General features: G+C 41.1%; 1 protein-coding gene across 1 annotated transcript in view; it reads right to left on the bottom strand.

Annotated features, from left to right (window-relative positions):
• ELK3 (ETS transcription factor ELK3) overlaps positions 1-10,103 on the bottom strand; it is a 36,246-nt gene extending 26,143 nt beyond the window's left edge. Inside the window, exon 1 of the mRNA XM_075274543.1 lies at positions 9,827-10,103. The gene's annotated coding sequence lies outside the window, so the exon portion shown is untranslated. The remainder of the gene's footprint in view (positions 1-9,826) is intronic.
• Positions 10,104-13,390: the final 3,287 nt, after the last annotated feature.

Raw genomic sequence — 13,390 nt, forward strand, 5'->3', positions numbered from 1 at the left:
TGATCAAATAAATTTACTTTATAGGCTTTATTTTGTTTATATGGATGTGAAAGTTTCCTACTGTGTAGCTTGTGATACTGTGTCTTAACTTGACTGACCTAACCCCCCTACAGTGATGGCATAGTGTAACTATGATATGTGAGTAGAGAGACACTTATTGAAATTGAGTAAGAACTGCTGCACTAAACAGGACTGGTCCGCTACCGGATTACCAAAATTGGCTGGCTTTAGCCACAGCTTTCAACCATGATTCCCAGAAGGCTGGTCTGGCTTTCAAGCCGTGCATTGCAAAGATTGAGTCTTTTCCCATTGAACTATAAATTACCCTGTTAAGTAATACAGTATTGTGCTTCATCATATGCTGTAGACTGATCAGCATTTTCAACATTACTCCTGGTTCACATTAGCGTTTGGATTCCTTCCACATGAGGACCCCCCGAACAGAATACAATCGCAATTGCAAGCATTGTGCAGTTTAAACACATGGACCCCATAGACTATAATGGGGTCCGTATGCTTGCTGCGCACACAAATGATGTGTGGTTAGTGCACGGCAAGCACATGGACCCCATTATAGTCTATGGGGTCTGTGTGCTTTTACAGCACAGCACTTGCAATTGTATTCCTTCTGGAGGGTCTTCATGGGGACTCTAACTGGACGGAATACATATGCTAAGGTGAACTGACCCTGACTGGTTCCCTTTAACATGTAGTGTCTTTTACTGCACCAGGCACACAGCAGTGCATATACAGACACAAAGTATCATAAAAATAGACCATAAAGTCTTCCTGACTGACACATACAAATAGAAACACTTTTGTCATGGTTGACTTTAAGTATAACTAAACTTATTTCTTTTAATAAATCTAGAGTGTAGATAAAGATAACAAACCTTTTAATATACTTTAATAAAGAAAGTACCAGTTTCTTCACTTCACTTTTTTTCCTGCATCTGATGATCAAGTCTGTACAATAGAAGCCTATGAAGAGGAGAAAAGGAAGATCTCCTCCAGGCAGAAAGACATTTGCACTCCAGAGAGACTGTTCTAATTCACAACACAACTGAGTTATCAGGAATAGGAGACAGCCTCCCTCCTATCTCTGCTGCTCTCCTTTTCCACCTTCTATCTTCATAGTGAACTGATCTGCTTGTGTATAGAGTATAGGACAAAAATATCCAGATAAAAAGTAAAGATTTCTTTGTCCCGTTTCCCTGCCCTACTGATTTATGAAAAAAAATAAAAGTTTACTTGTGCTTTAAGTGATAAAACAAAAACCCCTCCCTTCCGACGCCTTTCCTTCTTCTAAAACTGAAAAAAATCAGCAAAGTTATCAGCAAGTCAGTGGGACATGTTCGGCAGTGCTAACTACAGACACTGTTAAAAGTATGATGAGTTTTCCATATTAGTTGGCTGACTTTGTCGTGTGATATAACGAAGTCAATTTACCTGACAACAATATAGATGTATAGAAGGAAATGACTAAGACTATATTCACATGGCGATGCGAGAAATAACAAACAACGGTCATAACACCTGTTTATCACAACCGTTAGGGAGAAACCAGTTTTCATGGTTCCTTCATTGACAGACTTATATCCTCTGTTATCCGAATATCCCAGTCCTACCTCCAAGACTTTTCTTCAGTTGCACCTGTGTTCTGGAATGCTATATCCTGGAAGTCAGATTACTATCAAAGTACTGTACTATAAAAGCACATTTTTTTAGGCAGGCCTATCACGTGACCTGACCACATTGCTCTACACCACCTCACACTAGGCTAACATTTCTTATCCTAATCTACTTTTTCTACATTATACCTCAGAACCTGACCCCTCCATCCTAAAGTTACCCTGCACTCCATGCGTTTTGTATCCGTATATTACATGTACTGGCTGATGATGGACTCATATAGCTTCAGATATATCACCTTATTTATGAACAGATGGCAGGACCATTGTACCAAACAAGCCCCCTTACCTCTGGTGTCCCCCTATTTCCTAATAGATTCTAAGTTCTCATGAGCTGAAACTTCACTCCTATTGTTTGATCAGTAGCGTTACTAAAGTCTTTGGGGCCCTGGTGCAAACTTGTGTCCTACAGCGAATTCTTGATAGTGACTGTTCTGGGTGCTGCAGTAGTATCTCAGATACTTGAATGGGATACAACTTTAGTACCAACAACTGCAGTTAACAAGAATATGGTCAGTGAGCAGCACAGTGCTAGGCATGTAAACAATCCTGGGAGCTACGTGCCTTGGGAAACAGCTGAACTGTAGGGCCTAACAGTCTAAGAGATATATAATATTAGTGGGGGTCCAACACCAAGGGACCCTGCTGATCAACTGTTTGAGGTGGTTTTGCAAGTGCTGTGACTCTTTCACTATTTACATTGCATGCAATGTTATTACAGCCTGTATTAATAATGCATGGCTGCTATAAAACAGATGTTGCATGATGTGAATAGTGAAGGGGCCCCACAAAGTATAATATGCTCCACAGTGGCCCACACACAGTGCTATATGCTCCACAGTGGCCCTCACACAGTATAATAATGGGCACGTGACACAGGCCGGAAGAGCCCAGGTGGGGATACTCGGGAGCATCAGAGGCCCAGTAGAGGTGAGATTAAGTATTTATTTTTAGTCACCTCAACTCAGTCAGCAACTATTGGAAAGGGGCCCGATGACATGCTGAACCCCTTTCCATTAACAATATGTTTATGGTCTGAGAACCAGGCTTTTCCCCACCATTAATAATGGTGGTCCAGGGCCACTTTATTCTCACTATAGTGTTTGTTTGTTTGTTTTTTACTTTGTGGTATTCATGGTTTCAAAAAATGAACCACATTTTTCACTTATCTAACCTGTGACACAGTTCACAATTCCTCAACCATTAGGGTATACTGGGATAACAGATTTTCCTGTATTAACATTTCAGAATGAAAAGGCTTATCAATTTTTCTATTGTATTCTGTTTACAGAAATATCTGTATTGTCAAAATGTTATCAACTCTACTTATGAGCTAATAATATATTTTCTTATTGATAAGTGACTACATATTCTGCATAAGTTTACAGTTTCACATGAAACCTTTATATTCAGGATTATTTCTACTGTGAACACATATACTGTGAACACTCTTATGAGTCTAATGGGGCGCTTATACAGTCCTATGAAAAAGTTTGGGCACCCCTATTAATCTTAATCATTTTTTGTTCTAAATATTTTGGTGTTTGCAACAGCCATTTCAGTTTGATATATCTAATAACTGATGGACACAGTAATATTTCAGGATTGAAATGAGGTTTATTGTACTAACAGAAAATGTGCAATATGCATTAAACCAAAATTTGACCGCTGCAAAAGTATGGGCACCCTTATCATTTTATTGATTTGAATTCCCCTAACTACTTTTTACTGACTTACTGAAGCACAAAATTGGTTTTGTAACCTCAGTGAGCTTTGAACTTCATAGCCAGATGTATCCAATCATAAGAAAAGGTATTTAAGGTGGCCAATTGCAAGTTGATCTCCTATTTGAATCTCCTCTGAAGAGTGGCATCATGGGCTACTCAAAACAACTCTCAAATGATCTGAAAACAAAGATTGTTCAACATAGTTGTTCAGGGGAAGGATACAAAAAGTTGTCTCAGAGATTTAACCTGTCAGTTTCCACTGTGAGGAACATAGTAAGGAAATGGAAGACCACAGGGACAGTTCTTGTTAAGCCCAGAAGTGGCAGGCCAAGAAAAATATCAGAAAGGCAGAGAAGAAGAATGGTGAGAACAGTCAAGGACAATCCACAGACCACCTCCAAAGAGCTGCAGCATCATCTTGCTGCAGATGGTGTCACTGTGCATCGGTCAACTATACAGCGCACTTTGCACAAATAGAAGCTGTATGGGAGAGTAATGAGAAAGAAGCCGTTTCTGCACGTACGCCACAAATAGAGTTGCCTGAGGTATGAAAAAGAACATTTGGACAAGGCAGCTTCATTTTGGAAACAAAAATTGAGTTGTTTGGTTATAAAAAAAGGCGTTATGCATGGCGTCCAAAAAGAAACAGCATTCCAAGAAAAACACATGCTACCCACTGTAAAATTTGGTGGAGGTTCCATCATGCTTTGGGGCTGTGTGGCCAATGCCGGCATCGGGAATCTTGTTAAAGTTGAGAGTCGCATGGATTCCACTCAGTATCAGCAGATTCTTGAGAATAATGTTCAAGAATCAGTGACGAAGTTGAAGTTACGCCGGGGATGGATATTTCAGCAAGACAATGATCCAAAACACCGCTCCAAATCCTCAGGCATTCATGCAGAGGAACAATTACAATGTTCTGGAATGGCCATCCCAGTCCCCAGACCTGAATATCATTGAACATCTGTGGGATGATTTGAAGCGGGCTGTCCATGCTCGGCGACCATCTAACTTAACTGAACTTGAATTGTTTGTCCAAAATACCTTTATCCAGGAACTGATTAAAAGCTACAGGAAGCGACTACAGGCTGTTATCTTTGCAAAAGGAGGATCTACTAAATATTAATGTCACTTTTCTGTTGAGGTGCCCATACTTTTGCACCGGTCAAATTTTGGTTTAATGCATATTGCACATTTTCTGTTAGTACAATAAACCTCATTTCAATCCTGAAATATTACTGTGTCCATCAGTTATTAGATATATCAAACTGAAATGGCTGCTGCAAACACCAAAATATTTAGAACTAAAAATGATTAAGATTAATAGGGGTGCCCAAACTTTTTCATAGGACTGTATTACCGTTAGTAGTATCCGTTGCGATCATCCATTACAAATTAACAACGGACACTAACAGAATCGTCATAAATACGTTAAAAAGCCTGTTGAATAATGGCTAGTGTACGTTTACATTAAATGTGTCACATGTCCGTTTTTTCCGTGGACATAACATCCTAGAGTGCAGGATTTTTGTGTCCTGTCAAAATAATGAACTTACGACGGATGGCAAGTGTCCGTTTAATGTCTGTGTCAAATAGGCACCTTAAAATCGGTGTCTGTTAGGATAGGCGTCCATTTTGATTTTTTAAAACCTGACACTTCACATCACATCAGAATGGACATCTAACAGTAGTGTGAATGTCCTCTAAGTGTATGTACTGTAGTGTTGGCAACCAGGCTTTACTACACCGCTATAATGGTGGTCAAGGGCCCTGGCCATCTCCAGCTAGCTGGGCGCCTGTGCCCCTCCAGGCCTGGCCGCTGTCGCACTCGCTGTGACCATAATCGTTACTCCCCTGTGTTTGATACATTAGTTCTTTGTCACTTTGTAATGTCAAATATTGTATGTTCACATTATTATTAAAATTATTAATCAATGAAAAAGCCAGAAACAGGACATCTCCGGGCACATTAAAATCAGCTAGTGCCCGCTATAATAGGCGTCCGTTTTTTAGTATTTTTTTTAAAGTGGCACTACCAGAATGGACTTTCAACAGTAATGTGAAACCCCCTAAGTGTATGTGGTGTCGTACATATGTATGTATTGCTGTAGACTATTTGTGATCTGATACATGATTCATTGCATTACTGGTATGAGTTATTGACAAGTCATTTTAATTCTTCAATAACCCACGCCACCTATATTGCTCAATGAAATTATTTAGTGCTTGAATCATTATTTATTTATTCATTCATTGTGTTTTTGCACATGATCCTGTGAATGCATACTGTGAATAAATAAATAGGAGCTGCTGGCTGTGCATGTTGGTTGCAGAGCTACACAAGTCCTCTTGTGTATAACATTGAATATCTTGTATCAATGGAACCTGACATAGGGTGGAATATATTAGACAGCAAATAAACAGTCATTTTGTGAAGCTGATATTTTGGGAGCAGGAAAAATGGGCGAGTGTAAAGATCTAAGCAACTCTGACAATGGTCAAATTAAGAAGCCGAGACAGCTGGGTCAGAGCATCTCCAAAACGGCAGGGCTTGTGGGATGTTCCTAGCATACAGTGGTTAGTAGCTTCCAAAAGTGTTCCATGGGAGGAGAACGGTAAACCAGCAAAGGGGTCATGAATGCCCAGTGCATAATGATACTTGGAATTGAAGTCAAACCTGCCTGGTCCAATGCCACATAAGAGCAACTGATAGAAAGGTGTTTGAAGATGTAGTGAGGTTGCTGTGTATCGTGCTGCATAGACACAGAGTAGTCCGAGTGCCCATACTGAATCCTGACCACCACCAAGAGCAGCTACAGTGAGCATCAGAACATCATAACTGGCCTATGAAGCAATAGCAGGAGATGAAGAGTCACATTTTTTACACTTTATATCAACAGTCCAGGGTGTATGCATCACTCTGGGTGAGGAGATAGCACCAGGATGTACTATAATAAATAGGCAAGCTAGCACAGGGAATGCGGATGTTACTATGACATGTACCACCCACCTAAACATTGTTACAGACTTGGTACACCCCTTTAGGATAACAATTTTCCCGAAAGGCATGATAATTCATACTGCCACACTCCAAAAACTGTGCAGGTTAGAACTTAAGGAATATGACAAAGTTCAAGATCTAAACTCCAGATTTTAGAGGTAATGATGGCAGGGGTATGCAGCTGTACTGGGCACTTCAGTACATAAATAGGAGTAGCTGGCAGTGCAAATTGGTGGCAGGGGATTATATATACAGTATATATGAGATAATGATGGCAGGGGAATGTGGCTGTACTGGGCACTAGAGGACATAAATAGGAGTAGCTGGCAGTGCATGTTGGTGGCAGGGGATTATATATACAGTATATATAAGATAATGATAGAGGGGTATATGCGGCTCTACTGGACACTACAGTATAGAAATAGGAGTAGCTGGCAGTGCATGTTGGTGGCAGAATATTATATATACAGTATATCAGAGATAATGATGGAGGGGTATATGCGGCTCTACTGGACACTAAAGTACATAAATAGGAGTAGCTGGCAGTGTATGTTGGTGTCAGGGGATTATATATACAGTATATTACAGATAATGATGGCAGGGTTATGCAGCTGTACTGGGCACTAGAAGACATAAATAGGAGTAGCTGGCAGTGCATGTTGGTGGCAGGGGATTATATATACAGTATATATGAGATAATGATGGCAGGGGTGTGCGGCTGTACTGGGCACTACAGTATATAAATAGGAGTAGTTCGCAGTGCATGTTGGTGGCAGGGGATTATATATACAGTGTGTGTGTATGTGTGTATATATATATATATATATATGATAATGATAGAGGGGTATGCGGCTGTACTGGGCACTAGAGGACATAAATAGGAGTAGCTGGCAGTGCATGTTGGTGGCAGGGGATTATATACACAGTATATATGAGATAATGATGGAGGGTTATGCAGCTGTACTGGGCACTAGAAGACATAAATAGGAGTAGCTGGCAGTGCATGTTGGTGGCAGGGGATTATATATACAGTATATATGAGATAATGATGGCAGGGGTGTGCGGCTGTACTGGGCACTACAGTATATAAATAGGAGTAGTTCGCAGTGCATGTTGGTGGCAGGGGATTATATATACAGTGTGTGTGTATGTGTGTGTGTATATATATATATATATATATATATATATATATATATATATATATATGATAATGATGGAGGGGTATGCGGCTGTACTGGGCACTAGAGGACATAAATAGGAGTAGCTGGCAGTGCATGTTGGTGGCAGGGGATTATATACACAGTATATATGAGATAATGATGGAGGGGTATGCGGCTGTACTGGACACTAGAGGACATAAATAGGAGTAGTTCGCAGTGCATGTTGGTGGCAGAAGATTATATATACAGTATATATAAGATAATGATGGCGGGGTATGCGGCTGTACTGGGCACTAGAAGACATAAATAGGAGTAGCTGACAGTGCATGTTGGTGTCGGGATTATATATACAGTATATATGAGATAATGATGGAGGGATATGCAGCTGTACTGGGCACTAGAGGACATAAATAGGAGTAGCTGGCAGTGCATGTTGGTGGCAGGGGATAATATATACAGTATATATATGAGATAATGATGGCAGGGGTATGCTACTGTACTGGGCACTACAGTATATAAATAGGAGTAGCTGGCAGTGCATGTTGGTGGCAGGGGATTATATATACAGTATATATGAGATAATGATGGCAGGGGTATGCTACTGTACTGGGCACTACAGTATATAAATAGGAGTAGCTGGCAGTGCATGTTGGTGGCAGGGGATTATATATACAGTATATATGAGATAATGATGGAGGGATATGCGGCTGTACTGGGCACTAGAGGACATAAATAGGAGTAGCTGGCAGTGCATGTTGGTGGCAGAGCTCCTCTATAAGCCACACAAAACCCTCCAGTGTTTGGGGAGCGGAAACTCCTAATGAGATTAGTCGGTATAGGCAGACATTACTGAGCCATGACTAAATGCGCTCTCTTCCTGCAGCCAGTGGAAAATTCAAGCGAACTTTTTCCCCCGGCAGCATCAGGTCCTGTAACCTTATAAAAAAGAAAGTCTCCCCTCCAAAAACAACACTGCAGCCTTCTCCTCTACCTTTCTGGCTCAGGCGAGTTATTAAATGGCCAGAGCCTTAGAGAAATCCTCCGAAGACTACAAAGGAAGCTGCACATGCATGAACCTGAGGAGAAGGAAACCACAGAGTCTCTTTGTGTGCTCACTGACTCATTCTCAAGATGTTGTCTGCTGCCAGCTCCCAACCGGAAGCGCATGGCAATTAGTCTTGTGTTTCCAGACAGGACAGACTCGCACAACTTTCTTCAGGGAAATAGACGGCTCTGACTTCTCCTCACACAGGAACACATTCTCCATGCCAGACAACACATGATGCCCACAGTTTTTAGTACAGGACACTCCTCCTGTCACTCACAATGCCACCCTGACATGACTGACTGTTCCTGTCATACATGGCAGTCACAAGTGTTCATGTTTATGTCACGACACAACTAGTGATGTCCAGATACTGACTCAGTCATATATGCCAATCACTAACAAAAGAGACTTTCTGTTACTTCTGCCCATTCAGTTATAATAAGAGACACATGCCAGTCACAAGTACCAAATCATGTCCAAATAATGCTAGTCTGCCGCTCACACATTGCTGGCACATGAGTAATATCCGAGACTCTGCCCCTCCTTGTCATACATGCCAGTTACCAATCACTACCAACCCTCCCTGTCACCAGTGCCAGCCTACTGAGTATTATAAGGAGACCTCCCTGATAGGTGTATATTCACACTGACACTACTGTCACTGCCCAGTCAGTAATATCATATCACTGTGAATGATAACAATCTGTGCCTGTTACCCATGCCAGTCACAATGAAGTACAGATGCCCACAATGTAACCTATGCCAGTACAAATGTGAGATACCCATCTGAAGGATTCTTCCTGTCACACTTGCCAGGCACAAGCAGTCACTTAGAAGATACACTGGCCACAACCAGTGATAAAACACACACACCGCAGTCCAGTATATCCCTCACATGAGCTGACCTCCATGGGCATTATCTGTCATTCCAGTCACACCCTTATGAAAGTCATTAACTCCTCAGATGCCACCCAGGGCAATGAAAGGAGTGTTGAGATGATGGAAGGCTGCTGACTTCTTAATGCCATGCCATATATTAACACAAATCCATGCTGAGGTAAAATAAGAAACTTCATGTATACCATGGCAGCCCCTCCTCCATGCTACAGACAGTATACAGAGCCCAAGAACAGAAGTAAGAAGTGCATGCAACAATACAGTGTGAGCTAGTGCCACATAGGATCCCCAGCTGTACCTACCCAGACTGGTGCTGCAGCCCTCTCTCCTGGGTTATTATTGTCTAGGACGGCTGGGCTACAATCCCTGGCTTGTCCATGCTGTCAGTCGCCTCACTGTTGTAATGAGATCCTGATTTTCTGCTCTTTTTTCTCTCTGCTGTGTGTTAATGTGAGTGTGTGTGTGTGAGCAGGAAGTTGGAGCAGTCAGACAGAGAGCCGGCTCACTTCCTTTCCTGCATTATTCCCCAGGCGGTTTGCAGTCTGTGTAAACAGGCTTTTCCTCCCTCTCCTCTCTCCGGCCACTGATGTTCAGCATGGTTGTAATATAAGACACACACATAGTAAAACAGCAACAACACAAAAGCTACAAGTGCTCCATCTGGCTGCTGTTCTCTGCTCACAGGGGAGGAGTCCATTCAGGCTACACCAAAGTCCTCACAAAATGATGTCTGACCAGATACAGGCTGAAGAATATGCTCTTAGATTTCTTAGAGCCAGGAACAAGGCTATCTTCACACCTGCGGCTCTAAAATGCCTGCACCACATGAGGACAACAGCTTAATAAATGGTGCTTGAATTCCAATGTGACTGGTCTGTTACATGAGGTGCCAAAACCTCTGGGTAGAAACAACCTTCCCCAAATGCTAAGGAATTACTTAACTAACAGTTCCCTAACCTACACTAGAGACATGAAGGGCATAACTTGAGGGGTTTGCAAGGGTGCGGTAGCAACTGGGCCAAGGAGCCTTAGGGGCCCATAGGTTGTCTCTTACTAATATGAGGAGAAAAGTAATATAAATATTAGTCACGGGCCTGATACAGATTTACAAGCCTACAATTCGCACCAGGCAATACAAAACTCTAATGCAAGAAAGATGCAGAAATAATCTGCATGGATTTTACATTTCTACATCATTTTCTTGGACTGCAAAATGCAGGGAAAGAGAATTGATGGAGAAATTACTAGATGTTACAATAAATAGAGTTTTCAGGTAAGTAAAAACCTCAATTCCAGTAAACAATTTCCACCATTTGTGAATATGACCTTATTAGTGGGGTTATTACATGATAAGAAGGAGGCTCTTGTTATGTTTCCTTGACTCCAAGTAGGGCCTAAAAATAATTTATTTATTTATGTATTTATTGATTTCAAGTACAGGAAAAATAGTCATACATATTTGGTGCAAGCTACCTTGTCCCACTACTCAGCTAATAATAGAATATAAGTATTTTTATAAAGAGAGTCTACTAAAACTCGAGGTTCACACATTGGTTTCCGCCTTCGTGTCCAATTGGGGGCCCAAAAAATGGAAACCTTATCTGCTTAAAAGCGGTTACAGGTGGAAATTGATGGACCCCATAGATTATAATGGAGTGCCCGGACGCTGCCCCATTGTTAGTGTAAACCTAGCCTAACAATTTAAAAAGTGAATTTGGACACAGTTGGAGGATTGTATCTGGCTTCAACCTCCTTGACTGTTCATCAGAATTCTTCCTTGTTATCCTCCTCTTACCTTTTTCTTAACATACTTTACTTCTTTCCAGCAAGAAAATCCTACAAGATTGTCACTTTTGAAATACTGACGCCAAATAGTTTAGCACCAATATGAGCAAGCATCACCAAGCGGACCCCCACGAACCAAAACCCCAAGGCAGGTATGAACCTAGCGTAAGACCAGGTCGATTTTCCCATTCTAATGCGGTTTCCATGGAAAACTTACTTCCATGATTTTATGCTGCACTCTGGGGGCCAACTCTCTAATTTTCATACAGGAAAGAAACAATCATAAAAGGGCAGGTATCTCTAATAAAGTGGCCATTTAATGCACTGTATCTTAATGAATATAGTTTACAAATATTTGGTTTAACTTCTCATTTATTTACTTCCTTTAGTTATCAAGTAAGTAGCCTCTGCCTGCGAATTTGTCTGCATGTTTTTGGCATCGATCATCTGCCTATATTAAGGAAATTGTTGTTGTCAATAGTTCGCCTGCTCCTGCATTTCAGCAACTCTCAAGCTGTTCTGCTGCTGAACTTGTTCCTCGCACAGTGCCTGTGATTGTTCTGGCATCTCAGCTGCTCACTGGTATGATTGTAGTGTATTGTCACTCGGTTTGTGTTTGCTTGGGTGCTCAGAAAAGGCATCTCACTGCCATAACAACATATGAAAGGAATTTCAGGCACTCACGAAGAATTATGCATTTAATTGCATCCAAAATTAATTGGATGCAAATAAATGCATAATTTTTCATGATTCCCTGTGACTGCTCACTGGTATGCCTTATAATGAGTGTGGTGTTGGCATTGATGATTCTCCTCAGCTTCGCTTGAGGAGAACTCTGTTGACTTCTTACTTCCTTCATAGCTCTCATTGTTTTAGAATTTTGCAACAAATTAGATTTTCTTTTTCCGGGCATATTTAAAATTGGCAAACTGCCAATTTGGTTTAAAGGTGTTTTGCCATCCAGTGTGTCAGCAGTGCCTGGAGCATAGCAGATAATATGCAAATGCATGTACACAATGGACTGAGGATTAGCTGTGTGTTTACATAGAGAGATAACAGACCTAGCTTTATCAGCAATTTCCAATTAACTGACATAATGTTGCTGCCAAGAGCAGTTTAATATAGTATGTAAATGAAATTCAAAACAGTCGTGAAGTCATGTTATTTACCAGGTTAAAAAGTAGCCTATGTGTTAATCGAGGTTACAATCTATCTATGTGCCAAATTTAATCAAAATCCATTCAACTGTTTTTGCGTGAAAGAGTAACAAACACACAAACTTTCACATTATATTAGTAGGATTCTTCATACAGGATAGCCATACCATGTTTGTAACCAGTGTAGCTATAAAGGGACAACACTATAAACAAGTGGGCTTAGTGTCACCCTAAAACATAACATCTCTTGTCTATTGGTTTTCATGTAAATAACTATGCCTTAGGTGTTCTTTTGAGCTATGTAAATCACTGTATAGATGGAAATGGCTGCTCCCAATTCCAACAGGACTTGACTCATGAGAAGTGCTGAGCTACTCTACACTGTGTCTACAGAAACAACATAGGACAGCTGAACTCTTTTGTATATAGCTTCACAGTTAGAGACAATGTAACTAAATGTGATACACTGTTTATAAACCTCCCATTCTCCTCTATAGTAGTTACTGGAACATTATAGAGAAGCCCTGCTTGTCTGTTCTCAAAAGAACTGCCTTAGGGGGTGTTCACACTTGTGTTCGGTGTGTCTTCAGCCCCGGCAAAACTGGACAGGGGATGGAAACTCGGCGGTCAGCTTTAAAACCCATTCACTTGAATGGGTTTGTAAAGGTGACCGCATGTGGCCTGTCCGTGGGGAAAATGTTTTTTTTCCTAGCCGGATACAAAGTCCTGCATGTCTTTAGGGTCCAGGAGCTTCAAGTCCCACTTCTGTTTACATGAACCTCATTCTTACGAAGTTACCAGTTGACAAGTAAAGACTTCATAGACTGTTGTTGCATAGGGGTGCTGTGTGTTGGCCCTGACTAGGTACATAAGCCCTATAATAAATAGCTTAGAGATACTGCCACTACCTGTGGGAATGTTTAT

Source organism: Leptodactylus fuscus, chromosome 5, assembly GCF_031893055.1.
Source record: "Leptodactylus fuscus isolate aLepFus1 chromosome 5, aLepFus1.hap2, whole genome shotgun sequence".
Lineage (NCBI taxonomy): Eukaryota > Metazoa > Chordata > Amphibia > Anura > Leptodactylidae > Leptodactylus > Leptodactylus fuscus.